The 5833-nt window shown below is 56.1% G+C and overlaps 1 long non-coding RNA gene across 1 annotated transcript; it reads right to left on the bottom strand.

Moving 5' to 3' along the window:
• Positions 1-898: 898 nt before the first annotated feature.
• LOC115289228 lies at positions 899-4264 on the bottom strand. Its single transcript, XR_003907489.1, has 3 exons — positions 4178-4264; positions 3810-3885; positions 899-1335 (listed from the first exon to the last, which is right to left on the bottom strand). It is a non-coding gene; the product is annotated as an uncharacterized LOC115289228 (long non-coding RNA).
• Between the last annotated feature and the right edge of the window lie 1569 nt (positions 4265-5833).

Here is a 5833-nt window from a genome sequence, read left to right on the forward strand (position 1 = left end):
AAGGCATTCAGAAATTCGATACAATCACTATTTTGCTGTGAGGCTCCCTTGATGAAGACAAGTCCAAGGATGTATAAAAGTATGTAACTAGTACCTCTGCACTTTGGAGTGTGACCACCGGTGAAAAACATCAATGTGCTGAAACGTCTCCTACCTATAGTTTCCCAGCACATACATGCAGGCAGTGATGTGCTTCTAGAAGGTACTATTTTGCTATCTGTTGCTGTGGCCTCAAACAGTAGTGGTTTTACTTCCTCCATCCTGGGGTTGGCTGCGGCCGGGCCAGAGGCTCTTTTCTTTCATTCAGCAGCAGAAGCAGCCTGGCGACTGCCCGGGGCTAGGTCTGAAATGGCCCAGCCATCCGCCTAGAGCCTCGGCAGCCCGGCCGGGGTGTCCTCTGCCCAGAACCCCAGGGCCCCCTCTCCGTGGGGCCTTCCTACGCTCTTCAACGGTGACTCGGGCTTCCAAGAGCTCACAAGCAGCTGGACTGGACTCCTCGGGGCTCCCGGCCCGACCCCTGCACAAGACACCTCAGGCACGTGCTGTTTGCCAAAGCAAGGCCTGGCTTCCACATGGAAGGACGGCACCGAGGGGTGTGGGGGCCGGGGCCGTGGGGGGCATTTCCGGAGACCAGGGGCCAGAGTACAAGGCGAAATGACATGATATTCCTGACCCGCCCTAAAGGGGAAGACTACTAAAGAGCTGAATTATCAGCACCCATTAAAGAAAAACCCCACCAGGCCACCCAGGAAAGACACATTATACTCTGAATGGAAGCCATTTCCCGTGAGAGAAAATAAACTGTATTTAAGGATCTACCCTATCCTGGTAAGAACGCAGCTCTGACAGATGCGCAAGGCTCGCTCAGGACAGAGGAAGGAACATCCTACTTAGCGCCTTAGGAGTATTGTTTTTAATGAAAGAACACTCAGCAAGGTTTCAGCGGTGTTAAACGCGCCCCACCTTGTTACCTATTAACGTGTGGGATTCAGCAGCGTTTTCTCAGTGAATCAAGAGGCTGGCCCCGCACCGACCACACTGTGCAAAGACTGCGTCGTGCTGCCCTCTTCACCGGCTGTTGCCACACCCTCTTCTCCCCGATCCACCCGCAGAGGGCCCAGCGCTGAAGCTAACGCACATAACATGTGAACAAAGTCAGCACACGAACAGCGTGGCTCAATCGCTGGAATAATTTCACCAAACGGCAATCTCCACAAATCCTGCCAGGCAGCTAAGGACGTTCTGGGGCACAGAGCTTGACACCACGGACACCCTTTCTCTCTTGATGCGCAGCTTCGTGTCTTAAATGGGCTCTTCCGCCGGATTCTGAGCACACTGCAGAGAGAGGGAGACACAGAATTGGAAGCCAGAGAACGGGAGAAGGGAGTCCATCCACACAACAAACTACTAAACAAATTACAAAAAAGAAAGGGGGGTACACGGAGAACAAAATGTTTGCAGGACGAAAACATTTGAAAACAAAAACAGCCTTTGGAAATGGATATTATGAGAGGAGAAAATTTTTAAATTCAGTGACATAGTTGCAAGACAGGGTGGGGAAAACTTTACAGCAAAATCGTCCCTGGGGTCTCCCATTTTCCAGTTTCCATGGTGACCAGTCACCTTCTTACTGGCTTATGTCAACATGACCACAGTCTACACGGTCTGCCCCCGAGGGGGCTGAGCAGTCGGTGGCCCGGGGAATCTGTGCACCAGCTTCAGCCAGTGCAGGACGCCACCACATAGGGACCAAGCACCAGGGGACAGAAGTGTGAAGCCAGATCCAGAGTCTGGCAGGAGAAAGTTGATGCCAAAAGAGGGGCTCTGGGGAGGCAGGTGCAAAGCCAAGGCAAGCGGCACCAACTGACCCTGGGGACAGTGAGGGGACGGCGAGGGGACAGCCTAGTCGGCAGCTCTCCCATGTCTTTGCCTGTCTCTGACCTGATCCGTTCCATTTTGGTTCTAAGGTATAACTACCGAGAATCAACCGGATTTCAGCCACGTTCATCCCAATCCCATAGGACATTTTTCAAATAAATTTTCTGAAAGCAGAGGATCTTCAGTGTTCAGATGAACACACATGTGTTTATTCCAACTTCACTGCAATAATCATTTGCTCTTTGGACCCTTCCTACGGGACCCAGCTTCCCTTTCCACTGATATCTGCTCAAAAACACATGCTGCTTCAGTTCATGGCTGGCGTTTCTGCTGGGCCCTAGGGGTCCACGCGGCACAGCCAGAGGGACATGGCCGGTCCTGGCCCTCGCCCGTGGGTGCACACACCACCCATCGCCTCGTGATGACTAGCACTTCACTTACCAAGGACCTATAGTTAGTAAGCATCATGTTCCCATTTCATAGGTATTTTTCCAATTAAAAACCATTTTTAACTCACCACGTTTGTAAGGAGTCCCAACAGCGCTCCCATTCAGTAAACGCCAGTAGCAATTTTCCTAATTGCAGAAGTCATCACACCTCAAAGCTGAGCCTCCCGTCCCGCTACAACCCATGCTTAACCTCCATTTACTTGCTGACGCTTCCTACACAGTCTCTCGGCGGCACCGCGTCCAAGAGGGGAGCTGCCAGCCAGCTGCGTTGTGAAGCTTCCTCTCCACCCCCGAGCCGCGAGGGCTGAACGGGGGTCGCCCGCGTCCCCTCCACGTCTGGCACTCTGCGTCCCCTGCTGCCCCTCCCCCAAGTTCTCCAAGCCTCCCACATCTCTCTGGTGTTCGGGCCACACGATGCTCCGAGTCTGGGGAGGAGTGTTTCCCAGGAGTCTGATTTGCGGTAGAAAACCTCCCACATGGAACAGACGTGGAGCACAGGTGCCCGTGCGGGGCAGCCCGGGTGGCCAGAGAGCAAACAGAACTACAGGGCGTCTCCTGGGGGACCGGCTCAAAATCCCTCCTTGTCGGTCGGTCTGGCATCTAAACTTAACTGGGTGCCTACGTTTCACCCAGACCAAACTCCTGGCTGCCAACTTCAGCACTGGTGCACCTGCTTCCGGCCATGAGGGAGTAACAGGGTCCAGACCTACACCGCGAGAACAGCCGCAACGCTAGGCAGAGTGCAGAGCGGGGTTCCTGAGGCTGGGCAAGCACCGGACTGCGCCCTGCGGGGAGGCACCCCGGGAAAGCCCAGCAGCCGGGCTGGAGAACAAAGGGATCAGCAGCAATCCGAGCGGTGGGGCCGAGGGTCCGGGCTGAGTTCCGGCACCTGATTCCTGCTGGCCACAGTGCTTGCGGGGCCCCCTCGACACAACTCAGCGACAGGGCCTCCTAATATGGGTGCCAGCCCGCAAAATCCCCTCCGCTGCCTTGCACGGGAGCCCGGCGGCCTCCAGCAGCACAGGCCGGTGGCCTCAGTGGCTGGCGTGCCCTCGGGGCCCTCCCGTGGGGACGCAATCGCAGGTGAGCCACCAAACCACATTGGTTCCAGGATGCCGGCTCTCCCACATGGGGTTCCTGCCCACGGAGTTGTCCCCTACGCCCCGCCCAGCCTCCTTGCCCCACCATGCCGTGTGCATCATGACCCTAGTCGGGATGGGGCCCCCCTGCTTCTCATAAGCTCTGGCCCACCGCCTGCTCGCCTCCCACCGGCTGCAGCCAGTTACACATGTGCAGAGACACGCAGTCCAGCCAGCTGCCCAGAGCCCGCCCCTCGATAGAGATGGGAGGCCACAGACCTGCTGGGCATTCCTGAAACCGCCTCCCTGCCCCGATTCCACCCCTTGTGCTGGGTTCCGGATTTTACTTCCTGAAAGCTCTTGAATAGGTCTCCTCCTCTTCTCTTCCGGCTCCAGCTCGTACCTGTGCTACATGATGTTTCCAGAACGCTCTCTCCTTCTCTCTTCGTATTCCCCTCTTCATGCTGCAGCCAGAGGATCTTTCCAGAACACAAATGTGGGCTCTCGTCACCATCTGGGAAGAGGCCAAACTCAAAACGACACAGCATGGTCCCTCTACGACCTCAGCATCAGCCCGTCCCCACCACACTGGCCTTCTTTCAACCCTCATGCCCGTGCGCCACCCCCGCCCGGGGCTCCACGCCCTTCCTTCCCTCTGGAATGACCTTCACGCTGACTCTCCTTCATCCTTCAGCCTCCCTGACCTCTACTGCCGGGCAATCCCCCCCCCCCCGCCCACCGACAACTCCAGTAGCCCCATGAAGCCCTCACCTGCCACCTGCATTCCTGCATTCAGATGTTTAACGGCTTGATGAATGTCTGTCTCGAGTATGAACTTGAATGAGGGCAGCAATGCCCTTTATTTTTGCAGCAACTGACATGTGGGAGTTTCATGAGTATTTGGGGAAGAGTAGGAAGAGACAGTGAGAAGAGAAGGCAGAGGGGAGTGGTGGAGAGAGAGCAGGATGAAAGGAGGGAGGGGCTTGAGGAAGGGGAAGAAGAGGAAGGACAGACAGAAAGACACACACAAGCCTGACAGTCACTTCTCGCACTTCTGAGTGAAGACAGTGCGCACAGGGAGGGTAAATGGGGAACTGAGGAACAAGACAGGATGCCCGACTCTTCCCGGGAAAAGGCCATGTCGGGGGGACACCAGAAATGACCCAGGCCATACACACAACGTGGTGTGACTTACGGGACGCTCTGGGCCACTAGTGTTCGGCGGGGAGCTGGCGGGAGCCCGAGTCACACCAGTGAGCCGAGCCCGCACCCGCTCCTCTGCACCGGGAGTTTCTTACGGGTCAGCCACTCTCCCGAGGACTTGGGACCCGTGAGGTTTCTGAAAACAGAGCAGAGCAGAGCTTTTCTGTTGCGAGTTTACATTCAAGGAGAAGCAGACCTAGCGCTTTCTCCCCGAACAGATGGGAGTGTGTCATGCTCACAGGTCACTGGAGAGACCGGGCGTGCGGGTGTTCGGCAGGCGCCAATCTCAGGGCTGGGACTGTGTCTTCCTTCCACAGACAGGCTTCAGCTCTGCATGCCTGGTCCCAGGATGCTGGAGAAACAAAGTGAGCCCAGCACACACGGGGCGCCCGAGGTATGGAGCGGCCCCCGGTGAGGGGGCACCGGCACCATGAGCTTGTTCCTCCCGGGAACAAGGAGCGTGTTTGAAGCGCTTACATCATGCAGACGTGTCTAAATTGAATCGTGGCGATGATCTACACTTAACTCACACACGACGCTGTGGGGAAAGAACGGTCCTCACTTCTGTGTTGCAGGTGGAAACGGCAGGAGGTCAAACACTCGCACAGTGCACACAGCTAATGGGGACACGGACATGGGACTCCAGGCGGGCTGACCCTGAGACCCCAGGCCAAATCCGTCGCCACACTGTGTCCTCACGGACACTTTGCAGAGTTAGTTCCAACGCTTAGCACACACCTGGGACATAACTGGTTTTTAAGAATGCAGAATGAGGTGCGCCTGGGGGGCTCAGTCCGTTATGCGTCCGGCTTCCACTCAAGTCATGATCCCACAGCCCACGAGTGTGAGCCCCGCCTCGGGCTCTGTGCTGACCACTCAGAGCCTGGAGCCTGCTTCCCATTCTGTGTCTCCCTCTCTGTGCCCCACCCGCACCCTGCTCACGGTCTGTCTCTCTCTCTTTCAAAAATAAAAATTTCAAAAAAAAAATCAAAGAATGCTGAATGGCAAAATGGTATTTGCAGGTAAGCTGGCAAACCACAGCTACATAAGGAAACATGAGGAGGTGAAAATAGTTTTTCTGGATAGCATCTATTCCTCCAAGAGACGCGCACTCACCCTGCCGGGCTAACCTGCCCCCCTTCCAGCACCTTCTCAGAGAGCCTTGTCGTCCCCATGCCTGTAGAGCCTGGTGAACTGCCTGCTCCCAAGCATCAAGCCCGGAGA

The sequence above is a fragment of the Suricata suricatta genome, chromosome 4, assembly GCF_006229205.1.
Source record: "Suricata suricatta isolate VVHF042 chromosome 4, meerkat_22Aug2017_6uvM2_HiC, whole genome shotgun sequence".
NCBI lineage: Eukaryota > Metazoa > Chordata > Mammalia > Carnivora > Herpestidae > Suricata > Suricata suricatta.